Source organism: Aulostomus chinensis, chromosome 20, assembly GCF_037954235.1.
Source record: "Aulostomus chinensis isolate RoL2024-O1b breed Wild chromosome 20, RoL_Achi_v1.0, whole genome shotgun sequence".
NCBI lineage: Eukaryota > Metazoa > Chordata > Actinopteri > Syngnathiformes > Aulostomidae > Aulostomus > Aulostomus chinensis.
Genome location: NC_141339.1, coordinates 20388506 through 20412418, shown reverse-complemented (window position 1 = coordinate 20412418; position 23913 = coordinate 20388506). Strand labels below are relative to the sequence as shown.

General features: G+C 41.8%; 1 protein-coding gene across 1 annotated transcript in view; it reads right to left on the bottom strand.

Annotated features, from left to right (window-relative positions):
- The window catches only part of pak5 (p21 protein (Cdc42/Rac)-activated kinase 5), a 73927-nt gene extending 55083 nt beyond the window's left edge, over positions 1–18844 (bottom strand). The window contains exon 1 of the mRNA XM_086188963.1: positions 18686–18844. The gene's annotated coding sequence lies outside the window, so the exon portion shown is untranslated. The remainder of the gene's footprint in view (positions 1–18685) is intronic.
- Between the last annotated feature and the right edge of the window lie 5069 nt (positions 18845–23913).

The following is a 23913-nucleotide window of genomic DNA, read 5'->3' as shown; positions in this document are numbered from 1 at the left end:
TCAGGATCTTGTTTTGTCCAGAGGTAATCCTCCTCATCCTCTCTTACAAAGTAGGCCATGTTTAGTAGAAGCAGTCGCCCTTTAAGTCGTCAAACGTTTTCTTTTGTTGACTGAAGTTAAAATGAGGTGCTGCGTCGGGAAATTAGTCAGAAAAATATCATTCCATGCACAACCCTCGTTATATCTGAGCAGGCTTCCACTACCATTCATTGAGCTAGGCTAACTCACCACCAGCTGTACTGCGGGTCTCACATTCCTAATGCAGGAGAGAAGGGTATCTATCTTCTTGTCTGGCTCGGAGGAGGACGATAAATAAGCGTATTTCAAAAAAAAGTTGTCATGTTCCTGTAATGCATACATATGTTGCCGCTGTAGGTTTATTTATATGTTGCATGTCGCTTTGGACAAAAGCATCTGCCAAATGAAATGTGGAATTACTTTATCTTATCTTTTTAAACTTATGGGTCTTCCACTTCCTGAGAGGGAAAATGTGGCTCTTAAGCTGAGGAGTTTCTCCACTGCGTTCACCAACTGTGTCTGTTTGTCATTTGGAGCTGAGTAGATAGTAATTGGGATTTTCAAGCTTTTTTTTTTTTTTTTTTTTTTTAGAAAACAGCTGCCTGCTGCCAAACAATAATGATAATTGTCTGTCGGTTCATCACTACCGGCGCCTCTCACATTACCATTTGACACATTGTTATGATAAAATATTGTTTTTCAGCTGCTTTAACAACATTATGTGAACTCTGCACTGTAGAGTTAAGGATTGCAGTTTCCGTAACAGATGCTGCTTGGAAAGAGCGGACAGCTCCTTACCATTAAAAACTGAGTACTTCCTGCGGGTGGTTTTCTGGGCTAAAAGCACTCTGTTCTTTGAAAGCCTCCCCCCTTTCCACCCCATTATCTACACAATCATGTTAAACCCTTGACTTAATCGTTTATTATTGATAGCTCGGCAAGAAGCCCTCCCTCCCAGTGTTATGGGAAAAAGGTTACAGCTGAGATGTAAAAGATGTAGGTGAGCATTTCTGCAGAGCAAGCAACTGCACGGCATGGCAGCCTTCGAGCGTTGTTTATGTGCTAGAAATGTTGTATTGTTGTACAGGAAGGTTTAAAACTGCTGCAGCAAGGCAGGAGGACTTTGATGAAGATGACCCAGCATGTTTCTCGTATTAAAGCGCGTGGTTAAATAAAGCAAGAGCAAGCTGGAACCAGATCAAAGGAAGATTGAGTCTTTTTCAAATGAACAAATTCGTCTTTTACAATTGATTAAGACAGTGTCTCTTCATTCATTTGACCGCTTTTCTGTGTAATTGGGACTTGTGATGCAGCAGGACCGGGTCTAGTGGAGACTGGTGTATCAGGGGTCAGTGTTCAGTAAAAGCCGTGGCAAGGCCTGCTGTTTATGAGCTGATAACATGTCTCTGACAGCATATCAATCCCTCACATTTCAGCCAAGGACACCAAGCAAAATGTCAGCTTGACAGATGATGCAGCCTGGGATTTTCACCCTGACACATGTTGGACTATGTCGTTTACACCACTGCTTCAGGCCACTTCTAGTATGCCTATTAATCCTCAGAAAGCCACACACATGCAGCACCGAAGTGACCTCGTTTCAAAGAGTGAAAAGGTCATGTGATCAAGCACTTGTGTATGGAGGGGAAAAGATAAAGAACATGAGCAAACAGGGGAATAATGAGGAGATAATGTTTAGCGAGCCAGCGGGTGAATCAGATCATCTAGCTGTTGATTGTGCAGCAACGTGCCTTGGTTAATGTATTACGCTCTTCTCTTACTCACAGCAAAGGGAATGAATCCAAAATCCAAGAAATAAGTTAGTACTGTTGAACATCTGGCTCCCTTGTGCTGAAGCTTTTAAAAATAGAGGTCGCTAACAAGTGGGTTGCATTACGCTCCGTAAGTGTGAAGATTATCTTGAAAAAGCAAAATGCATTAACTTGTGTTTGTAACAGAGCAGTTGAGGAAACCGGTGATGAAGCTAACCTCTGGGTTGTTCCACAAAAATACAACATCCCTGCACCCCTATACAGTATTTCAACCATCTAATGTTTAATATTGCATGGAATGAATGAAAAGCTATAACCTTACAATAAAAAAAAAAAAATTGAGCTGGAATAAATCTGTCTGTTCCTTTAACCAACATCTTTGTCCAGCCTCAAATTTCAGAAATTCTTTAGTTTCATGCTAAACTAAAAGTAACGTTGGTTAAGGGTGGTGTCACGTGATCACATCAGTTTAAAAAAAGACATCATTAAGGTCTTTGTGAAACACTTGCATGACTCCAACTGGCTTTATTAGCACCCATGACAGACTCCTGCCCTACAGATGTGCTCGTACCAATGAGCCTGGGCTTAGTGCTGGATCTCATGGACTGTGGTTCCAGACAGGGTTGGCATGACGACCCTCTCCCTTACCTACAATATATTTTATGTTTCTTGCAATTATTTTCATGTATTTTCGTGTGTATGTGATTAGTGTTCGGACTTTTACCTCTTACTTCTTATAGTAATGACAATTTTCAGGGCAATTGTTTGTTTTTGTGACCTCAACTAAAGGCTGCTGGCCGCCTGAGATTGTGAGGATTTTTTTCCTATGCCTTTATGTATAGAGCTGTTTACATGGTGCTACTTGTCTGTACGTGCCTGATGAAGGTCTGATGTAAGAAGTGTTAATATATTAGTTTAGGTGATGGACAGTGTGCAGGATTCTTTTTGTTTCAGGTTATTTGCATCAGAAAGAAACCCACAGTACACAAGGCAATGTAGGGAGTTATCTCAACAACACAGCCCACTGTGACTCACAGCTCCACAATTAGCCCTCAAATTGGCGAGGAAAGATAAGCCTAACCTACAAACACAGAAGTGATACTTAATAAAAAATTGATCAGCCCACCACTAGCAGCCATTTCTCAGCCTCCCCCTCCTCCATCCATTCACCCTGCCTGGTGATTACAACCCTCCTCGCCTTCTACCCCACTTGTCTTCAGCCGCCGATGGTAAATGGAAGCTTATACCTGGTGACCTACATTGACACTGTCTTGAGCAGCAGAGGTGCGGTAATCCTGCCGAGATTATATCAGGAGAGTTATCTCCTGACTGGACTGCGAGCGAGCACGTAGTCCTGCTTAGGCGGCTGCAGGGAAAAAAAATGGAACAAAAGGGAATGTTCCTACTGTGAAAGTGATTTTTCAAGAGACAAACTGATGTGACCTATTTCCTTCTAACTCACTCTAATGTCCTTCCCTTCTGTTTTCAAAGTCACCTGTCCTTAAAGAAAAAGTATTTCACGATGAGAGAGATGGTCCCATATAAAACTGTTTTTTTTTAATGGAGTAGACAAACTTTGAAACTGATGCTGAATGACAAGAGTGGTACTCAAAAGGTAAAAAAAAAAAAAAAACACCAAAAAGCTACAACAACTAGAATTTACTGGGCTTGTGGCCACTCTCAGGCCACTGTAACAGGATGAATAAATCACGGTTTAAAAGCTACATATTTGATACATCATGAGATCAAATTCAAATCTTGATTCTTACAGTTTCTCTTGAAGATGCAGGAGCAAAAAGTCCCCACAAACCAGGAAGACACCTGGGGTTTAGGTATAACATGTTATTGTCAGACCTTCACTGTGTTTTTATGCATTTCCAAAGCCAAATTTTGCATCATTCTAATTGTGCACTGTTTAGTTTACCAGTGGATCAGTGGAGTAAGCAGGTTAGAGCTCAAGGGTTTGAGGATTTTTCTAGAACAAACCCACACTTAAAATGATTTGTCTATAGAACCTTCAGAAAAAAATAAAGGAGAAGAAAGGACTCCACAAGGAATGTTTAACCAAGGATCTAAAGTAAAGAGCTTTGAGTAGATGGATCCACGATTATTTTCAGAAAAACATTGTGAAGATTTCCTGAAGCCAGTTTTCCACATGAACTCTGACACATTTCTCACATGGTCACAGCCCAAATTGTAGAACTGTGTTTCACTAACTTTCGCAGAGGAGGGACTATCCCCTGGAACCGTGCAGAAATAAGATATAGTAGCTGTTACGTGCAGAAAGTCATTGCTCATAGGTTTCACTTTCTGACAAACAATGTTCCCCACAGACTCTGCAGTCCGACTAAACTAAATCACAGAGATATTGCCAGACAGATCCTCACTGCTTGTGCAGAGTAAATACAGTGTGGAGATTCAAAATGTTGTGGCAATATAAAAATATGTCTACTGAGACTGTAATATTTGAATCAAACAGGTACTGTGTAACACACCTACTGCATAATATTTTCATCACAACTGCTGCAAGCAAGAAGAACAAAAAAAAGAAAAAAAAAAAGAAAAAAGATATTTGCATGGACAGAAACGATCAAAGGTTCAAGTAATCACCTCTATTGATCCAGCATGCAGAAATGCAATTTATGAACTGGCTGCAAATAATAATGATAATAATAATAATAATACCGTTGCTCAGGAGAGACAAATACAAGCAAATTCAACTGCACGGAGTGGTTGATTCAGTCGCACTCGATACGACACATCTGCATCACTCCTCCGTCTCCTTTCATGTTGGGAAAGTAATGCTGATGTTCACTTTACTTTTGTCTTTGATATATTCCCTGTCATTTCAGCTGCCTTGCTTTTCTCGAAAAGAACTTCATCCCTTTGTCCTTTTCTCTGTTAAGGCAGTTTCAGTTTGCGTGGGCACAATGATGAAATGCAAGTGGAACAAGTTGACAGATTATTGTTTAACACAAAGTCACATTATAGTCACACATCTTTTTTAAAAGGTGAACTTGAATGACACTTGAAAAAATTCTGGAAAACCTCCAGTAAAAACTTTGTATGCTCAGGAGGTAACTGCTGTTTTTCAAAAAGGGAACGCAAAAAAACAGGAGATGGGAACTCCTTTTTAATCAGCTCTGATGTATCAGAACATGAGCGATTACAACTCGTGCAACTGAAGGTGTTAAGTCAGACTTCTCTCTAGTTTTCTCTGGTAGAAGCCATACGTAACATTTGCAGCATTGTAAAGCCTATTTTATTTGCTCCAAACTAAAAAAAACTAATGCACATTTCCTTTCTGAGACATTTCCACAGCTAAATAAAAATTTACTGGACAATTGACTGGAAGCGCAACTGTTGAGTCCAACTCATTGTGTCACAAGCAAAGAAAATTAATCAATTCTGATAGAATTCTCTGAGCTGAAAGTGATCCACGAGTACGGAGATGAAACAATTCTATTCAAAGTCGTGCAGCACAAAAACAGAGTGTGTCTTTGTACTCTGAGAGATCATTCAAATGCCGTATGCAATTTTTCTTGTAAGCGGCACCACCAGCTGTTAAGATGAGTGTTTTGACTACATATGACCTTTGACGACGAGTTTCTTGCCTACATGTAATGCTAAATATAGCCCATCTTCCACCGAATAGCTTGTGAGCGAATGTGGCCTCCTAGGAAACGGTTCAGGGTGTGAGAGGATGAAATGCGTCCAGTGGAGATGTTCTCATCAGTAGACGTCAGCTGCGCTGTGTTCCAGGCTCAGCCACAGACTCATACCGGTCCACATGACTTCACACGCTGATGCTCAGTGATAACGTGCTGGGATTAGGGCCACTGTGTGTCGATACACAAGCGTGTAAATCAATGTGTGTGAGAGCCACTTGCAGGCCTGGGACCTGCAGAGAGTCCACAGATATGCACGCTACATGCAACCACGGATTCCTGTCTGTGGCACCCACACAGAGCTGCATGGTCAGATTCTTGTGAGAGTTTCCTACATGGGAACCACAGGGGTAGATGAAATATTTCAAAGGGTCATAGGATCATAAAATTGAACTTAAAATGTTTTCAACATAAGACAGGTTTGTCACAGAAACTTGGTAACAGTCTGAGGCAAAATTGTAAAAGAGTTTCTCGACTAGCCCAACATCCCCCCCCCCCCCCTTAGCTGCTTGTTTGCTAGAAAACTCAAACTATGTTTTTAAGTACAGTGACAGACATGACTATGATTAGACGTGGCCTCATCTGTTTAGAGCAGTGCATCATAAAAAGACTGCTTTTAATGTCAATATCAATCCATCAAAAGAAATCAAAAATAATGAAAAGCTCCTGAGATGTCAGATTTTGTGATCTACCAGTCACCCTTTAAAAACTGTGATCCCTCATATCAGTTGATCTGACAAGAGACGATGAAAGTGCAAGGAAAAGTGACTGATTCTGCAGTGACAAAGAGAAACACTCAACGCGCTGATGATGTGAAATCACAGAAATCTCCTGAGCTGACGTTTCAAAAAAGAAAAACAATTACAAACAGGGTGGCTCATGAAGATTTCCTGCACTTCCCCCAGCTACTGTTTGTAAAATCATGACAGCTCTTAGATCCATTACCTGCTACTCATCTCTCTGTCTCTCTCTCTCTCTCTCTCTCTCTCTCTCTCTCTCACACACACACACAGACACACACACACACACACACACACACACACACACACAAACACACTTGATGGGGACTGACTGGAGTGAGCTGAGAAAGTAGCAGCCATCATTACCTTGTCTGCTTGTGAACCACGAGGTCCGTAGTAATCATCACCCTTAGACACGACGTTTCCTATTACACACAAATAAAAACGCACGCGTGCACGGTCCATTTCTGCAGATGGATAAATTACAGGGAGGAGAAATGCAGAGTGGTACAGCTGTCCGAAGCAGTGGGAATGCAGAAGCTTGGCAAGAGGGATAATAGAATGACAGGAGGGAAAACAAAGCCAAATAATTCATAATGCATCGTAGCAGGCTGCATTACTGCACAATCAGGAGAGCTGCCTTTTTCCTGGAGCATTACAAAAGGGGACGAGACAGCTGCTTACAGGGCTGAAAGAGGTGAAGGACCTAGTTTTTGCTGCTGGCTTTTTGGGTGAAGGAGGCTGTGCTATTTTTAACTGGATAATGCAACTGACCATTGTCGACGTTGCCAGCGAGATGAGGAGCATTACTGCATGAATGACAGCAACACTGCCCAATCTAGCTAAGTTAATTTCAAATAACCACATTAGAATTGCGTGATCTTTTTGTTTGTTAAAACTCAGACCTGAGGGGCTTTGCTGCAATAAAATTCACAACAAAAAAAAAGATGTGCTGCCCATTTATATTTCAGCAGCATGCAGCTTCCTCCTCCTCCTCCTCTTCTTCCTGCATCTCACGGCAGAATAAGGGATTTTTTTGGGGGGGGGGGGTTTCTTAAACACACGAGGGGTTTAAAAGAAACTCGTGACGGGTTTAATTAGAGCTACGCTGGATGTGAACGCTACACAACTAGAACCCTGCAAGGCTGCTGGAGCTCCTCAAAAACAGCCGAGCAAACAGGCACACATCAATCCCCAGTGGAGTACATACAGCTAACGAGTCTATATGCTGCACGTTTAGCCTCTCCTTACACTAATGGATAGCTGCATTTAACCCAGTCAAGAATTAGCAAGTCAAAAGCATGTGAATATGGAATGAAGCCTACATAAATTCATCTGCACACTGCTTCTGGATTGTAAAACTAAGTGTATAACATTAACATTCGAGTTATTTTGCTAGAAATTAGCCCTTAATAATGTCAAATAGTTTTAATGGCTTAGATATTGATCTCCTAGCATTGCAGCACTCCGCATAAAGAGAAGTATATTAATCAATCTAATAGGCACATGAGGCGAGCATTAGCCTGCAGCTGCTGCTCTGACAGTTACAGAGCGTTAACATGCCGTACACGTCTGCGTGTGTATCTCTCTCGCTCTCTTTTTTATATCAGCTAAGTCTCTGCATCCCTCTTTTGTTGTAATTTCCTGCAGTTTCATGCCCAGGCATCAAAGAGAGCACAGCTGTGTCACTGGATGAATGCTTTAATCTATTCAGCCGCTGCATCTGTGAGCTCTGTATTATGCTACGTCATTTGTCCCCCCCACCCCCACCCCTTGCCATAATGTGTGGATTTACATGTATGTGTGTGTGTGTGTGTGTGTGTGTCTGTGTCTAAATGTGTGTGGCAGATATGCCAGTATTCACGTGAGCACAGACGCATTCAGTTGTATGTTATCTTTCAGTCAACATGCATGTATTCATGCGTGCACGTACAGTACGTCACGTGTAGACATCAATCTGAAACGCCGAAAATGCCACAACATTTAATCATGTTAACCTCTTGCTCTTTTTCCTTTTTCCCTTTGTTTGTTCAGTTTTATTGTCATGATTTGTTAATTTTACTGAAATTGTTTTCACTCCATCCATCAGAGTGCAAAATCAGTCACCACGGCCACCTTTGATATTTTTTCAAAGCTGTGCAGCCCTAATTCTGACCCTTAAAAACCAGTAAGTGTAATTCTGAAAGAAATACTTAAAAGCACACACAGACACACAGACACAAGATGAAAGATAATGAGACTTTTTTTTTAATGCCTGAAGTTGTGTTGGCTCAAGGCCATGTTAAGACATCAAATCACAGACGCTAATCTATGTGATGGTCAAGTTTTCAAGCACTGCTAAATTTAGGGCAAATCACTGCCTTGTCCTGCTGAGGAATGAGAAACATTCCTCATCGCCCGCAAAAAAGGAAAGGCAAGAGGTGGCTCCCCAAAAAGCCACGAGAGCCCCGGGTATTAGTGGTGTTGCTACAAAGCCGTCTTGTAAAATATGTTGGTGCTTACATCAGCTGACATGTTGCACTAAAGCATGACAGGAATCTTGATTGCAAAATTTAGTGTGGGAAGTGAATGGAGTCATTTTTTATGAGGCCACAAACCAAATGTTAAGACAGATTAGATTGTCTCAGCTCATAAATCACTGTCACTTGACTGCAGGCGATCAGATTGTCATCTATTGTGTATTATTATCTTAAGGAGACACGACTTGTCCTCTCTTATTGGTATAGAATGGATTTCACTCATTTGGTCCCAACAAATGGAATTCCTATCACTTTCTGGTCATTGGGAGAACACTGTTGTCCATATTTAGCTGTGTGGTTTTGACTGACGACGAGAGTAAACAGCAAAACTCATCTGAAGCCAAACCATGGTCTTTCTCTAACCGTGTTCCGGTGCCTGAACCTAAATAGTCCGTTACCATAGCGTAGACACAAAATAAAGCATCACTGTTACTGCTCGAGCTGTTTACAGCAGCTAAAGTGTCACATATTGATAGTGCAACTAAACACCACACCTCTAAAATAAATACTGTTTGGCTGTCACTAGCTGCTATAGTTGGGTACCATTCACATTTGAACCAGTGTCTGTATGTACACGGAAAATACTGTTGCCTGGTGAGACATCCCTTTTTCACAAGCTCAGGAGTCGAGCGCCTGGATCCCCTCCTATCTAGAACCACTATGAGAAATTCCAATGCATTCTAGATAGCTTCTGGGTGAATCCCCTCGCGGGTGACTTGAACGCAGGCCATCACTGAGGCAACAATAGAATAAACGGAGCTGTAAGTGCAGATATTGCACAAATAGGCTTATTAACAGCAATTAAACCATAACGGTAGCACTGATAGAGTTTTTCCGAGACCCAGAGACCAGCTAACTGCTACTTAGCTTCGTGAAGAAGAAGTAATGCTCTTACAAAAGTCTGCCATGATTAGCAATAGCAGTCGCTATTCAAGTCATCTACAAATATGGATCTGACACTTTCAATAATTATTTCGTAGCAAATGTTGTCCTCAACCCTAGCTGTATCAATGCAAGCTCCGACCGTTTTGGAGAAAGGTGTACTTGATTACTTTTGGCAGAGGTCTGCTTACCTACTCATATGCTACCATCTATCATGCTAAGCTAACCAGTAGTCAGCTGGTCTCAGCTTGCTATTGCACACAAGAGAGAAAAATAGCTTTGGGAAAGATGTCAACCTAATGACTGTAAATTGCATACTTGTTGCCTGAGTACAGCTTGGCCTAAAGGTCAGACCGGTTGCAGTTGGCCCCAATACCCAACAGCCAGGTTTGGGGGTGCTGCGACACAACATCTCATAATTACCTCCCAGATGGTGGAGAGTGAATGGATGGTGGAGAGGAAACGATGATGTAAGCCTCAGTGCAATTCCAGCCAGCATCTTCAACCTCAGAGTTTCCTTTGAAGTCTCCCCAGGTGGGTGTGGGAGCTGGGGGTGGGTAATGAATCAAGCTGAGCCATGATGAATGTCCTTATTCAAGTCTGCTTTGATGAAATTCCACCTGACTGATCTCAAATCACAGAACAAAACAGCGAGAGCTTGCTGACAACTGTTATGAAAGATGCTTGCCGGCAATATGATGGAAAGCATCGAGTGACTTCAGGGATTCTGTCCGGATGCTTTATTCTTATATCTTCTTCATCTTCCCCTCCCTCCTCCATTCCTATTTCCTTTGTGATCATCGATGAGGATGAAATCACATTAAAAAGTTTTCAAAACGCACTAATTTTTGACTCCAGCTCAACTCCTAGATTGTTGTCATGCTTGGCTCCCATGTCACATATCGCTTTTGTACCTATAACGAAGGATTGCACCCGGAGGAGAATTTTAAAACGATTTACTGTTGCAGTCCTGACCTGGAACCTGGTTTTACAGCCATGAACATATGGAGCAATTCAGTAATGAGCTCTATGAAGCAATTTAACCAGTGTGAGCCCTGCCCGTTCGCTCGTGTGCTGTTACGCCGCAGACACATTAAAACCACACAATCTTTCCTGTACAATTGCCATGTTAACAAAGTAGTAAATCAATACAAGCTGTAATTTCACTTGTCTTGCAAATTATTGCAAAATCACTGTCAGTTTGCTTTACTTCATGAAAACCGATGTGCGGAGTCGCTGTCGACGTGCTTTGTAGAAATCTGGAGCCCATCTGGCAGCCTTTGGTATAGGTAAAAAAGACTGAAGGTAGTTAAAGGAGATGGAAGTAATTATAGACAAAGCATGCAACAGACTGCCAACAACATTAACCTGCACAGAAGACTCCACTCTTCTTACAGAATTTGCTTGGTCTCTTGAGGAAGCAGAGACAAAAAGCCATTTTCTCAGGTCCAGACCCCTCCCCTAAAAACACCTCCTCTCATTTAGGGTCTTTTTAACACTTGCAAATAACCAGAGTGACATCACTGATTAAAAAATGAAAATTTTGGTCATCTTCAAAACTACTAAGAAGATCAGACTGATGAGTCCACATGATAGTTCTCTCATCATCTGGACACTGGTTACCTGCACATTTACAAATTGATTTTAGAATTTAAATGATTAGTTTTGCAACATCTCTTATAACTTTTTCCCACTGCACAAAACCCACGTACATGCAGGTTCCTGAAACCTGGATAAACCTGCTTAAGGGCAGATTTATCCCTTTCCCTTTGGGAGGAGATATGTTCTGTTTTGTTTCATTTCTGGTGCGTCATGTTTGACGTCACAAACGCACCCAGACACAGAGCAAATATACAGTATAGTATAGTTACAGTTTGGATATGTCTGACTGATTTTCAACTCTGCGCTGACTGAGTGATGCTGGAGCCCTGCTTGACGACAGAAGGGCTGAATTTGTGGATGAGATTTCTTTGCCCCCGCGGTGTGTACAGATGATAGTGGAGCCCTGATCACTTTTAAAATCCAGGTCTGAACCTGGAAGCACCAGAGGTGGACTGCGTTCACCCAGATTTTTGTGTTTATATTAACGCAAATCTGACCTGGGTCGACTGAACGTCCATTTGACCCGAGAGTGAATGCTGATTAATCCTGTTCCAATTGGAGACTGAGACAAGATGTCTGAGGGTGTTAGCAGATTTTTTGGCCAGTGAAAAGGGGCTTTAGTCATTCCTTGGTCAAGGCTACAAACAAGAGGGGACCAAGCTCTTGGAATTAGGACCGACTAGCTCTGGAACATTCTAGCAGAGGAGATCAGGCTCAGTTTTTTCTTTAAAAACTCACACTTTTTATAGAATTGCTTTCTCTTGAATGTTGCTTTTATCTCGTCTTGTTTCTTCCTTTTACAGTGTTACTACTTACTAAGTCATTTCATGTGTTTGTCTGTCGTGTGAAACATGAAATATTATCGTAACCATCTTCATCAGTCTCATGTTGTAACTCAGTGTTCATTCACATTCAATTTATAATTGTTTGCTGTTTTCTGTATATTTGATTATTTGATGCGTGTTTCATTAGCGTTATATCTTGTGTCTGGTACTAGTTTTTGTCTTTGCTATGAGTGTTTGTCTGGGACTCCATTGAAAACCAGATGATACATCTCCAGGGGTTTGTAAGACCAACTGCGGCTGCTGTGGCTTCAGGTCATGAGTTGTGTTCACGACGGCGTGCTATGAAGCTTTGGGATTCTAACTAGACTTGTAACACTGCAGTCAAACTGCCTTTTAATCCACTGTGGAAATAATGTCCGTGTGAGGATTACAGTTAAAGTGTTTAACCACAAGAAAAGTCAGCTGGGTCGAAATGAAGTTGAGCATTAGGGATCTAAAAAGGTAGGTGCTGGATTGAAGCTTTTGTCATGTTTTACTCACTGAAACTCTTATTTTAGACTAATTCTAAACATGAGATTTCAGTCTATGACAATGAGTTTAAGGCAATAGCATATGTGTGAATACGAAATAAATATAGTATTGTTTGCATTGCTACATATAAATGATACTTGTATTCATTCATGGTGCGAAACCACAGTGCTTTGGGGGAAAAGTGCAGACGCAGCAACTGGAGCTCTACGACTGCCCATTCTAAACCGGTATCACTTTAATGGTGATTAAACTGGAATTAGGCTCCACCCACGTTAGGCTGATGCTCTCTATCACAAACACACACAAAATTCACAGTATGTGCACAACTAAATACCCTTTCTGCACAAGTAGACCCTGAAGAATCACACTTCTCTCCAATATACAGAGAAGCTGAGGTTTGTTTGTGCTCAGTAACTATACATATTAAGCCGTATTAAAGATTTGAGTATTAAAAACTCTGTCAGACACTGTCAGCCGCTCCTCACAATGAAACAAGCTGCTGAGTCCGGCCTGAGTTTGTGTTAAACCTCAATGACACTGGTAATCACAACGGACAACATCACCCAAATCTAGAGGCTGCTAACACACATTTACTGACTCACACAGACACACACACACTGGCAAAAAATAGTGGAAGCCCCTCAGCCTGGAGGGTCAGTGACAGAGCTGTAAGGGCCAGATGCAGCACTCAGTAGCCTGAGGGCATCTCTGGGTATTCAAGCTTCACTGGGCCTCTTCAGCAGTGGTCTCTGATGTCTTATAGTCCCATAACCATCACACAGACACACACACGCACGCACACACACACACACACACAGAGCACTGAGAGTCAGTCAGGCCTTTCAAGCCTCTCGGACAAGAGGGGAATCTGGAAGAAGTAGAACAGCCTCATTGAGCACGGATACACACAATTTAAACTGAGAAAAGGATCTAGGTTGTGTCTCTTCAAAGCAGTATCTGGGCTAAGGCAATGACATATCACACTTTTCCAAAACACAACAGATAATTTGTTTCAGACCACAGTCAAAGTATTTTCCTCTCAACTGAAACTGTGCTGTCTGAGATTCCTCAGGCCTGAAAGCTCTGAGGGGGATTAGCTTGGGCCAACAATAGTTGTTGATTTAGATTCACACAGTCCAGTGGCTGTGTCCCTAGTACTGTACCAAGCACATTTACTGATCACATGATAAAAACAAAGAAATCATCCTTTCCAGTGACGCCTCACTTGATATACTAGAGAAGTACCCTTTGATTGGTGGGTTACCAGCCAGCCATCACTAGAGACTGGCTAGTCAGCCTAAATATGAGGAATTCTGTAGTTTAGAGAGTCTTTTGAATGTTTTCATTATGAGAGGTTCTAACCTAAACTTAGCCAAGTAGTTTTGTTAACTAACAAAAACATCAAAAATTGTAGCTAAAAAGACTAGACTCTAATAAAAATCCTTCCAGCAAGCGTTTTTGGTAGAAAGCCTTCAAGGATAATGTCTCCCAACGCCACTCGTGCCAGTCCAATTTACAAGCACCGACAGCATGATGGTTCACGTCATGCACACAACGACACGGAATGAAGCGCTGAAGCAACACACACACACACACACACACACACACAGAGTGAGGAAATTTCACCCTGTGGAGGCTGGTAACCTCTAACCAGATGTTTTTAAGTTCATCATGGTAGCCTGAGTGGGATACACTTTTCTTTCAAATTGGATTTTATGCGTAAAAGCACTATCCAGTTATCTGGAGCGCTTCGTCTTGAGATTTATTTTAGTGAGTTGATGAACCTGTAACAGTTTTTGGAAACTGATTTGGGAAAAAAAACAACATTTTTTTTTGTTCATGCTGTACTTCTTGGAAAGAAAGAAATCAGAATGTGCTAAAATCCTAATCAGCAGGGGAGACTCCTGATAAAAATCGGAAACTAAAAAAAGGCAAGAAAATTGCGATCGCAGCATCTCTACCTTTTGCTATTCTCGGTGCATCTCATCTTCCTCTTTCTTTCTTTTTTCTAATCTTCGATCTTCAACCCCCAGTTCAACTCATTTTAGCCCAATAATTCACTCATCTGTATGTTCCTTTCATCCTCACCTCTGGTTCACCACCAGCAGCTCTGCGCTGCAGCTTATCTCTCTATCCCACATCCCCCCTTCTCTTATGGTCACCTGTCCCTCTCATCTACCCTCCTCTCATATCCTTTCTTCTCACGTCTCATCTACTCTGCCTTCTTCCTCACCCTCCTCGACCTTTCTCATCTTCATCTTTCCTCCCTCGTCCGTCTTCCCCTCACCGTTCTCGCTCCCCTGACTATCCCCCCTTTTTTTTCCTTTTCATTCTCTCCTCTCATGCATCCGGTGCCTTGTTGCAAAACTCCCCGACTCTGCTCCTTGATTAGCAAGATCGACCGGCACAAGTCTGCCAGACACTTGTTTAAAAATGGCCAATGGGTCTTTGGAGAGGCTCCAGTATAAATAGAGGGATGAATCAGATGCTTCAATTACAGATAACAAACTCCTAGCCTTGCATTTCAAACACTATTTAACCACAAAGAGGGAGATAGAGATGTGGGCCTGTGGCACACGAGGCAGTTTCATGTTGGGCACGATTGCTTCCTACTGGTCAGCTTTCACACCGTGTCGCACACTAGACATGCGCCACTGCTGTTAGGTACACAGTAAAAATTGTAAATGAAAATGTTCTTTTGATTTTGTCTGCCCTGTCTGGCATGATCCTAGATCAATTACCGACAAAAATCAACTCCAGGGCAAAGATACTGCCTTCAAAATAAAAGCAGCGAGGTTTTATCATTTAGATTTTGTCAGAGACTTGTTCTCAAACTTTCCGACCACAGGTTAAGTGATTCTGTTGTTAGCGTGTGGTTCGCAGCGAAGCAAAGGATGCTCTCTCTTGTCAGCTCCTGTTTTTGGACAGCCTTGGTCTCCCTACCCAGTCCTTCATTGCTCCTTCATCTTTGCTCGTCAAGCTCAGAACTTCTTCGTTTACAGGATTTGAGTAATATAGAAAAGTTCATCGGTGCTTTCATGTAAATGTCAACCAACAAAAAGCTGTAAATAACTGCAAATAAGATGACATTGTGAATTTGAAAAAGTAAAGTTTTTCCATGTTTCTGTAAATCCTAGGTTTACTGCCAGTAATACGGTGCATCCCGAATGATTTTTTCCTTTTTGTTTCTCCAGGATTGAAGAGGAAGTCAAGATTAACAAAATCATATAAACAAACATAACACAAGACATCAGAATCAGCCAAATTATCGCTTTTGACATCAGTGTTGATATCAGCCCAGAATTTCACGGTGTATCTCGAGAGCACACTTGTGTATCTACACACTCTGAAGAAGGGCAGTGCACGTTCTAAACATCAGTCCACTTCTGTGTTTTGGAACAGCAGCGCTGACACCTGATCCTTGGGTACTTGAGACCAGCATTTGAGGTAGACCTGACAACATTTTTGCAGGTACGGTACACAGTGTTCATATTAATCTAACAAACTGGGGTCAAGTGTACTTGGGTCCGGGTCCCTGATGTGAAGGCTCCTCTTGAACGCTGAGGAAGAAGCACCACTAGAGATGACATAACAACAATGTGCGATGGAATGAACTGCTGATTTTCTTCTGGTCAAATTATTCAATCTATGACTCCCTCGGACTCTTATGTAATTGCAGATTTATGCCAGCAATGAAGGCTGCCTTCTCACAGACAGCCAGAGCTACAGGACCTAAAATAGTTAGTCATGCGTTCATTACCGCTATCTCCTTTTAAGTACTCAACCCATATCCACAAACATTAAACAGAAGAGGACCTTCGAGTGGGTCTGTGCGTGTGCGCGCGTGGGTGTGTGCGTGCAAGGTTGAGAGAGACAGGAAGCCAGTGAGTGAGAGAGGCAGAGTATGAAGGGAAAGGGGTTGTGGGATTGCGATAACTTCAAAGGTTATTATTATTATTATTATTATTACTGCAGGCTGAAGCCATGCTCTGGCATCTCTCAAGCTTTGATCATTATGTAAAGCTGTTGTGCTCCGTGCTGGCGCTGAATACATTGCCGAGTGGATAACCAGGGAGTGTGCAAGCAAGCATACACAGACCCACACATTGACTCAACGACTAAGTACCCCTGGATTTTAAAATAACACACATCCCCTCATCTCCAAAGGACAAATAAACACAAGCATTAATCTCACCTTGACATATCACCCGCACAGGACGCGATGGGTTTGAGAGATTGCAGACCAGCAGTGATGATATTTAATTTGTGATGGATAGCAAAGGGCTTTACTTTGACTTACAAGGTATAGAGATCACAACACCGCCATTATCAGAAGATTATCAGAAGATTACCGGCCAAAGAGTTCAGTGGAGAGTAATCTGGCTTAAAGGAATAGTTTGACAGTTAGGAAAATATACTTGAGTGGGATGAAAGAACATAAACATGTTACTTTCACGGGTTTGTAGAGGACGTTTTCGTTAGCGACTGCGGGTAGGAATGTCTTCTTACAAAGGAAGGTTACCTGTTTCCCATCATCTTATCGTCTCCATGCTTATTTAAATATTTTCCTGAAAACTGAAGTGGCTGCAAGCCTTTCGAATCAATTCCATGTGATTTAATGTTTTGCCACCTCAGTTTTCCACCTTAGTATGTTGCTCAGTGCCCCTATGATCTATATACAAGTTTATATTATGCAAGGACACATTGTGAATTTTTAAAAAGTAGCAGTTTTTTTTATTTGCAAATCATTTGGAAAAACTCATAATTCATACATTGACTGACCTGTTTTGACTGATTCTGATATACTAAAAAAAACATACCAATATCTGCCTATACTGATGACTTGATGACATTATCGTGCACCTCAAATCCGAATTCGACGACGATGTAAGTGAAAAATGTGATTGTTTGTAGTTATGTAGCTAACACTTATGCTCATTGCAGGTGAATTCTACTATCTCGATCTGCAGGGCTGAGCAATATACAGATAAAATCATTTACGGATTACTTTTTACAGATATTGTGATAAGACAAGATTTTGCCGGGAAAAAAATGATGGGATTTTTTAAAATTTAATTTTACTATATTTCTATTTGTATGTTTAGCTTTATTGTGCAGCACCGCTGATTTGTTCACTCATTGTTATATTAGCAAAAAAAATAAATTTATTTGCTATCTCATGTGATTCCTTAAAACACCATTAAGCACTTAGGTCCAAAGATAGACCTCACGAAACTGTTTCGAATGAGCTGTTCATATTTCCCATTAACAGAATGTTGTTGTTAGGGCGATTATGAGCTTAGGAGGGGAACCCTCCTAATCAGAGGGCCTACCCACCACTTTTAATTTTCGTCTACACATTCTAATCCCAAAGCCACGTTGAACTTGAAAACAAGCCATCTGTTCCTGCCCTTACCTGGCCTACATTAGCCCCAGCACACACACACAAACACACACACACACACACACTGGCTGGGGAAGAAAACAAGGAAGCATGGGCAGTGCAAATAAATGTCTTGCAAAGTCATAATCACTGTCACTCATTAGAGTGATGAAGAAATATAGAGGGGTGGGGGTGGGGTACAGTAGAGGGGATGCTGTTGCAGTAAAAATAGAATAAAAAGGGAAAAATGCAATTACAGCAGTGCACTCACTCGGAAGCAGCAACACACAAGCACCTACACTGGATTATTTTGGTTGTAGATGCAATAGTGATTTTTCCTTCGACCACCAACCATCAACAACGACTGCTCCGCCAACACAACAATGAGAGCATTGAGGGGAGGACGAAGGGAAAAAAAGCATAAACATGCCTCCAGAATGTATTTGCAGCATGCAGGGGTGTCATGCCCACCCAATTCAATACCAAGGACAGCGGCCGACGCACAGAGAGCCTGACAGCCATGACAACACATGCTCCACAAAATGACAGATTTATTTCTGCACGGATGCACCGTAAGCATCGTAACAAAAACTGGCCGGGATGACGCTGCTCTTTCAGTGCTAGGCGGGCGGTGAGGCACAGGCACAAACTACACCTTTAGACACGCATTTCGCCTGTAAAGAGCGGCGTTTTTTGCTCCCCCCTGCAAGAAACAACCAGCATACACATCTCACAAAAACGCACCGTCAAACTGCGTTTCCTCGACTAACAGGCGCAGCACTTACCTGCTCGTCTTGGGGGTCGAAGAGCTCACATGTCCCGTCGTTTATTTTGGTCTGTTTCTGTGGTATTTATCTCTGTGGTGGGCACAGTTATGTGTCTGCCAGCGCCATGTTATTATCAGTGAGTGGAGGACTGTGCGGTCCTGTGCGCTACATCCGGGCTGTTGGGGAGAGCGAATGAGCGCAGTTGGTGGAGGCGGAGAAGGCGGAGAGCGCCGGTCATGTCCAGCACCTGTGCGCCTGAGCATGGACTGACAGCCGTCTCTTACGTCCACCTACTACTGTCTGCGCCTACGCCTCCGTTTTGGAAATTAAACACGTCTATAAGTATCTCCCTTCAGCTGTATTTTCACCGTCTTTCATACAGAATATAATACTGCTTTAGTTAATCTACACACACACACACACACACACACAAACACACACACACATATATATATATATATATATATATATATATATATACATATATATATATATACATATATATATATATATATATATATATATATATATATATATATATATGCACACATGAAGGGAACACAAGTTATGCTAACAGTCCTGGAGGTGATACTAGCATTAGCATGCTAGCACGCTACCTATGACAATGCTAAAATGTCATGTTACACAATCATAGCATGTTGGCTAAATCAAATAATGATATAAAAAGAAGTAGCTTGAGCCTCGAGGGTCTGAAAACTGGCTTAAATTGTAGTATCTCTGATGACCATCAGGGGGAAAAGATGTCAACTCATCCGGGGAAGTCATTTAACAGTCGGATGTTGATATTCGTCAAGGTAACATCAGCTAGCCAGTGACAATGCTAATGTGCCGATGTATAGCAGGTTTAAATTTTACAAAAATCCTAGTACATTAGCATTAGGAAAACGGGATAAATACCATAAAAGATGTGAATGGAGCCTCCGGGGACTGAAAGGTGCCTTAAATTGCAGTATTTCTGATGGCCAGCAGGGGGAAAAGATGCCAAATCATCCGGGGAAGTTTGTTCCAAGTCGGACTTTGATATTAGCTAAGGTAACATCAGCTTGCCAGTTAGTGGCTGTCCACTACATTTATGGTAATATGTAGTATAAATGTTAACTTTTCAAATAATTCATGAAATATTCCCATGGACATTTTTATTAGTCTTTTCACATGAGCCAACCGCCTTGAAATTACCAGCTATTCCAGTGATGGAAGCTGCTTTGAGATGGGGCTAATGTTAGTATGCTAACTCTCTTAATGACAATGCTAATGTACTGATGTGTAGCAAGTTTACTAAAAACATTGCACATTAGTGTTAGGAAAACAGGATAAATACCAGAAAAGATGTGAATGGAGCCTCCAGGGACTGAAAGGTGCCTTAAATTGCAATATTTCTGATGGCCAGCAGGGGGAAAAGATGTCAAATCATCCAGGGAAGTTTGTTCAAAATTGGAGGATGATGTTTTCTTGTTGGCTATTGGCTGTGTTGGGCAAGTTATTGAAATTAAGTCACTGCTCCCAAGTGTTATTGATTTTGAACATCATAAAAGTAACTTGTTTTCAAGGTAACTAACATTCTGAAACCTCTACGTGATTGATATTCTAATTAATGCATACAAACTAATGTTTACAGTTTTAAATAGTCATAAATGCCCCCTTGCCTTCAGCATTAATGCTAAGCTCAGTCTATTCAATGCAGGGTGCATAAATCGAATAACAAAAGCTCTCGTCAAATGGTAATTTAAAAAACAGGGATGAACTCATGCAATTCATCTTTCAGTCACATCTAATGTGCTTGGAATACACTCAAATAAAAGAAAAATGACAACCTCAAGGGAAGTTCACAAATGCAGGCAACATGATTCATCCTCTTGGGACCATGATCAGCAAATACTGGACTGAGAGTGTCACCCCTGCTGCAGGAGGATCAGAGTCTTCATTGATCTTCTATCTCTGTTTCTGCCATTTCATTTGTAGCACAGGGTTCTTCCACAGACTGCAGCGTGTATGAGGCCTCGATTTGTCCTACAATGATAGGAGAGGGGTTTTTTTTATGCGTGGCTGTCTGATTAACTGAAGGAGATATCGAGGAGTGGGACATAGAGGGCTCGTCCATCCTCCATTATCATGCCAAGGTCTAGCGCTGCGTGTTGTTGTTAAACACAGGGATCGATGAGGCAAAGTTCTTCCTTATCGCCGAGGTTTGATTTATCGCACCAGCTGACATGCGGGAAGGGATACATCTTTGCTACTCAGTTTAAACCCACCATGTCTGACTTAAAAACAGAGATGTGTTAGAGGGAGTTATATCATCCATCCAGCCATTTTCTTACGCTTATCCTGTTAATGGTTGCTGGGGGTGGAGCCTATCCCAGCAGTTTTTGGGTGAGAGGCTGGGTTCACCCTGGACGGGTCACCGGTCCATCACAGGGCCAACACATAGAGACAGACAACCATTGGCTCTCCCGGTCAATTTAGAGTCTGGATTAACCTGGTCCCCTCTTGATGTCTTTGGACTGTGGGGGAAGCTGGAGTACCAGAGAGAACCCACACAGGAACAGGGAGAACATGGAGACTCACACAGAAAGACCCTGTGATGGAGCCAGGGCTGGAACCCAGAACCTTCTTGCTGTGATTATATTATATTATATTATATTATATTATATTATATTATCAAATTATTGTTTTTTTTCCATTTGTACCTTGAGTACATTTCAGATTCTGTATTTTTTCCAATTCACTTGAGTAAAAACAAAAACAAAAAACTTTGATCTGATCCGAGTGTTTGTTTACTATATGTACGTCTACTCTTCTGTACCTTTGTCATCTCCGTTTACGGAATAAGTCACGGGTGAATTCCCACCCCCGTTGCCTGCACATGTGCCACAAACCATTTGCTGCCACTCTGCAAACTGGCACATGTTCAAGTGCACGCATCTTCTCTCAGAACGAAAAAAAAAAAAATCCACTATTTGATGTGTTCCCTGCTCTTTTGATTTGACCTCTGGTGATTCTATGCTCTCCTGCTCTGTCTCTCATGCTGCCTCCCCACCAACCATGAACCTCCCTGAGAAATGTGAGCCCGGACTATAAGCAGTGGGAACGGCCCTACCCTCAACTGGTGACTATTCCAGGCTGGGAGGATCCATTTTTGTGAGTTGGCTTTTAAATGAACCCAAACAGGTGCGCTTGTTTGCATTAAGAAGCTTTTTACCTCTCAGAGGTTTCAGTTTTCTAGATGTTAGTGGGCCTAAATAGACACAATTAAATCTTTAAATTGACAGTTGATATATCTCCTGGTGGACCTCCTAAAGTTCTGCTGTAAAAACGCTCAGCCTAAATTTACAGAAGTTCTTTGAAGGGATAAAAACTGTACCTGGTGTGGATCATATCATCACCTTTCTAAAGGTTGGCTGTTAAAAGGTTCGTTTCTTCAGAGGTTTGGGGGGCACAGTAGCTTGACATGGTGGCTTCAGTGAAAGTCATTCTACGAAAAGCCAAATATCGTGTTGCAGGAAATGATGGAAGAGTTTTGAACCTTTATCCTGGATTTTTTTTTTAAAAAACCTAATTAATGTTGAGAAATCTTATTTACAGACCCCTATCAAACTTGTTTGTACAGGGTTTATTGATGAAGTATAATTTGCAAATTTGTTTAAAATATATTTAACTAATATCTGGTCATGTAATTAGATTTAATTGTTTCCCTCTTATATTTAAAAGTAATACTTTTTTTTTTTTTTGGCCTGGTCATGTCTCGTTTATGTTGTTTTTAATCCTGTGTTCATGTAGTACGACTGTATACAAGATGAATAAGCATAATCTCATTGCCTGTCAAGGAATACCTCCCACATGACTTCATTGACATCCCCATCTAGTGGTGCATTGTGGGAGCACACAGGTTAATGTAGTGCATCCAACCTCATAGGAGTGTCAGCTAGTTATGCTCTGACTTAATAATGAAATGATGTCATGATATAAAAGCGTTCTTAACAGGTAAATACGCAAATACAAACAGACAAACGCACACACAAAGACACTTAGTTCTGTGCAAACGTGCTGCTGTACCCATGGCAACTGCAGCAATATTGTTTCTTTTGAAAGCATCTCCCTCTCTCTCTCTTACTCCTACTTGCACTCTCTTCGATTGTATCTTTCTTGTTCACTCTCTATTCCGAGACACAAAAGCCTCACTAGCTCCCGCTAAGTGCAGCCACAGGTGATTGAACCTACTCGTAAACATTTCCTTTCGCATTGTGGGGATTACCTTGTAGTATCTGACTTGGTATTTTCTACCTTCAATGGAGAGGAAGCGGTAAAGAAAGGGCGCTAAGGGGTTTAGAGCTTATGAGTGTTGAGACAAGGCCGAGAGCTTATCAGAGGCTAAAGCCACCGCCGTCACTTTGGAAAACCCTGCTCCTGCCAGGCTGCTCTCTTCTGCCTAACAGCAGCACACCTCACCGTTGCTCCCTTTTCCCTCAGCTTCCTCATTGGTTGAAATTACAAAAGGAGATCTCCTCGAGGTGACATCACTGCTGCCTCTCAGACGCATATGTCATCACATGGTCAACAGCCACTACTTTAATTGAACAGTATAAACCTCTTACACTGGAGTATACTTGCAGCACAGTTTTCAGTTTTAACCTATTACAGTGTGGTAAGTTGAGTGAGTTATGGACAGAAGTATTAATTTCAGCAGCAAGGAGACTAACTATGAACTGGAGCAAGAGAGAGGAAGTTAGTTGAGGGAACCGATAACTTCTGGACAGTCAGGAAAAAAACAAAACAACCTTGTCATCTCTGCAGCCCTCCGCATGCAGTCAGAGCAAAAGCATCCTCTCCATCTCACATCATGTAAACACAGCTTTGTTTGGGCTTGTCTGAAGCCAGGTCACAGTGCAGGAAAAATGGTGTTGCTGTTTTTTACTCTCTCTCTCTCCAGGTGCCTGATTCTGTAAAGTTGTCAGTGCAGAGAGTTATTAAAGGGATTCGGGGTCAAATGGCAAGTTTGTCTGCTTTCTGAGTGCCAGAGTAGAGCAGGTGAAGATTAACTCAAAGAGAACGGTCCTGTGTGTCTGAACTGTTGCTCACACTGCTGCTTAAGTGAGCTTGTTTCATTCCCAAGATCCTTCTGGCTGATCTGTTGCCTTTCAAGCAGACTGACAAATTTCTCCGGCGTTATCTACTGGGATTGTAAATTCAGTGTTGTTTGTTTGACCTTTTACAGGGTAGGAGATGCATCT